This window comes from Chiloscyllium plagiosum, chromosome 14, assembly GCF_004010195.1.
Source record: "Chiloscyllium plagiosum isolate BGI_BamShark_2017 chromosome 14, ASM401019v2, whole genome shotgun sequence".
Taxonomy (NCBI): Eukaryota; Metazoa; Chordata; class Chondrichthyes; order Orectolobiformes; family Hemiscylliidae; genus Chiloscyllium; species Chiloscyllium plagiosum.
In genome coordinates, this window is record NC_057723.1 from 81,018,441 (window position 1) to 81,021,764 (window position 3,324).

The 3,324-nt window shown below is 46.2% G+C and overlaps 1 non-coding gene across 1 annotated transcript; it reads left to right on the forward strand.

Annotated features, from left to right (window-relative positions):
• The first annotated feature begins 2,862 nt into the window (after positions 1-2,862).
• LOC122557011 lies at positions 2,863-3,068 on the forward strand. The gene has a single exon (XR_006313733.1). It is a non-coding gene; the product is annotated as a small nucleolar RNA SNORA74 (small nucleolar RNA).
• Positions 3,069-3,324: the final 256 nt, after the last annotated feature.

Consider the following 3,324-nt stretch of genomic DNA (forward strand, 5'->3'; position numbering starts at 1 on the left):
TATACACCTAAGAGAGACTGGCGCTGGTCTTATGCCTTGATCAAAGATGGCGCACCGCGGGTGCGGCTGGTTAGAGCCAAGGCGACGCATGGGAGTATTCCGCCCGCCACGTTCTGACTCTCGCGAGAATTGTGAGAGGCCTTTAAGGGGACGGCCAGCGGCGCGGCCGGCCTCCATTTTGTCGTGTCTGCTTGCGGAGGTGAGGTGCGCGGGGGGGGAAGGTGGTTGAGTGTAATCCGGTGCCATCCTGATTGGGAGAGGCCTGTCTGGCCTCCGGGTTGCCACGGGGTGATGGCGCGGAGTGTGAGGGATTGATATGCAGTGAAGGATGGGGTTTATCTTGTTTATTTTCCAGTTTTTTTTTGGGGGGGGGGAGGTGAAGAAGGATGGCTGCCGATCCCAGGGAAAGCCAGCTCCAGGGTTTGTGTTAATCCTCGGTTTGTGTGTCCTTACGATCTCGGGTGCCTTCAGTAAGTTAACAAATGCACTTAGTGTGTGATTGTAATCCCAGCCTTTGGGGGGAGGGGGAGGGGGTTGTAGTTGTAATCCCAGCAGAACATGCTTGTGTTTCCAGGTTTGGGTGTGGCATGGTGGTAATGTCCCTGCCTCTGGGCCAGGAGGTCTGGGTTCAACTCCTACCTGCCCCAGGCTGTTGGAATATCGCGTGCAATTCTGGTCTCCTTTCTATCAGAAAGATGTTGTGAAACTTGAAAGGGTTCAGAAAAGATTTACAAGGACATTGCCAGGGTTGGAGGATTTGAGCTACAGGGAGAAGCTGAACAGGCGGGGACTGTTTTCCCTGGAATGTCAGAGGCTGAGGGATGACCTTATAAGGGCATACAAAATTATGAGGGGCATGGATAGGATAAATAGACAAAGTCTTTTCCCTGGGGTCGGGGAGTCCAGAACTAGAGGGCATTGGTTTAGGGTGAGAGGGGAAAGATATAAAGATATACGGGGCAACTTTTTCACGCAGAGGGTGGTACGTGTGTGAAATGAGCTGCCAGAGGATGTGGTGGAGGCTGGTACAATTTCAGCATTTAAGAGGCATTTAAGATGTGTATATGAATAGGAAGGGTTTGGAGGGATATGGGCCGGGTGCTGGCAGGTGGGACTAGATTGGGTTGGGATATCTGGTCGGCATGGACAGGTTGGACCGAAGGGTCTGTTTCCGTGCTGTAAATCTGACTGACCTCTGCCAGCTTATTCCATATGTACACCATCCTCTGAATGAAAACGTTGCCCCCTTAGGTCCCTTCTAAATCTTTCCCCTCACCCTAAAACTATGCCCTCCCGTTCAGGACACTCCATCTCAGGAACAGGCCACAGTCCTTTTGCTCTATCCATGTCCCTCATAAAATTTTATAAAATGCACTTAAGCAGGTTGATTTCAAAATATAGTTTGTCCTTATCTCTGGTTTATCATTCCTTGACTGGAATTGCCTGTGTTGAGGGTTGGGGTTTGCAAATTTTGACCTGGATCACTTGCTGAGTAAATGGCTTTGGATGGCTGGCTTTCAACATTTTTTTAAAAATCTGATGCTGACCTGCATAAAGATTGGTTACTGGGAGGTTGGTTGGACAGCTCGGTGTTAAATGGTGAATTAAAGGTTTAGGGTGACAAATTTGGAGTGTGTCCCTTGGCAACTGAAAACACAGCTGTTTCTAGTGTATTTTATCTGTTCACCCAATCAACATGGGTGACCCTAGTGGTGGTATTGCTGGATTGTTAATCCTCAGACCTTGGGGGGGCCTGAGCTTAAATCCTGCTACAGCAGATAGTGGAACTTGAATAATCTAGAAACTAATCTAGTGATGGCCATAAATTAGTTTTAAGGAAAAGCTCATCTGAATTCTTTGCATGGCCTTGTTTACATGAGTCCAGACCTGCAACCACATATCAGCTATCATTGAGGAAACAAAAACTGCAGATGCTGGAATGTAAAGTAGATGAGCAAGCTGCTGGAAGAACACGGCAAGCCAGGCAGCATCAGGAGGTGAAGTTGATATTTTGGATACAACCCTCCTTCAGAGTTGACATCTCCACCTCCTGATGCTGCCTGGCTTGCCATGCTCTTCCAGCCTCTTGCTGGTCTACAGCTAGTGTTTTGAGTGTAGACTCTTCAGAGCTCTGAATTATCTTGCCTCAATGTTAGCTTGTTCTGACTGCTGCTTGACCAGTACAGATTCCAGCATCTGTGGTAACTTGCATTCACAGCAATGTGGTTGACTTTTAACTGTGCTCTGGGCAATTAGGGATGGGCAATAAATGCTGGCCTAGGATATATTAAAATCTCAGGCTGTGCGAGCAATTTATTGTCTGTCCTTAACTGCCCAGAGGTCAGTTGTCAACCACATTGCTTTGGTCTGGAGTCACATGTTGGTCAGACAAGGTAAGGATGGCAGCTTCCTTCCCTAAAGGACATGAGTGAATCAGGTTGATTTTCTTCACAAATTGGCAATGATTTGTGGTCATTAGACCCTTAATTCCAGATTTTTAAAATTGAAATAAATTCCACAATTTGCCATGGTGGGACTTGAACCTTGGTACCCAGAACATTAGAGTTTCTGAATTAATAGTCAAATGATGATACTGCTGGCTGTTGCTCACTCCCTTTCCCCAAAGACTTGAGACCAGAATTGCAGGGATGGGGTCTTAAAGGGATGTTTTGGGATTGGGAGGGAAGCAATTTCAAATGGCCTTCAGGGTTATTTAGAATTTCTTTTAAGATACAGAAACCTTTCAATGGCATCACTGGTATCTGAGATTTTAAAAGGTGCATGCTATTCATCTTGCTGTAGTTTAGCCTTTCCATGCCCCTGTTACTGACAAGTGTTTTATATCTGCCTTGTACAGTTCTTCCCAGTGGTATGTCAGCTGTCCAGTGCTACAAAGTGCCTGTGCCAGTGTTACACAGCTGGGAGATTAATGGGGCTGCTCTTTCACTGGCTGTTAGCTGTTACTGTTCTGGTCATGGCTAGTACCAGGTCTGGGTAGTGTTGTGCATCCTTTTGAGAGTGGTCCATTGTTCACTGCTAAGGATGGTCCTAGTCTGGTTGCATACACTTTTTTATATTTAAAAAAAAAAACTATAACGGCTTGATGTAATTTGAGTTGTGATTAAAATGTACAATTGAGATGTCCGTCTTATGAATTCTCTCTCTGGTAGAGATTTTCTGGACTTGAAGTTATTTTAGGGAGTTGATCATCTTTGTTTCGGAGGGTGCATCTGGGCGATATAGAAATGCCATGAATCCCGATTAGACATCTAACATAGAATATTGCAGTGCAGTGCAGGCCCTTCGGTCCTCTGTTACGCTAAT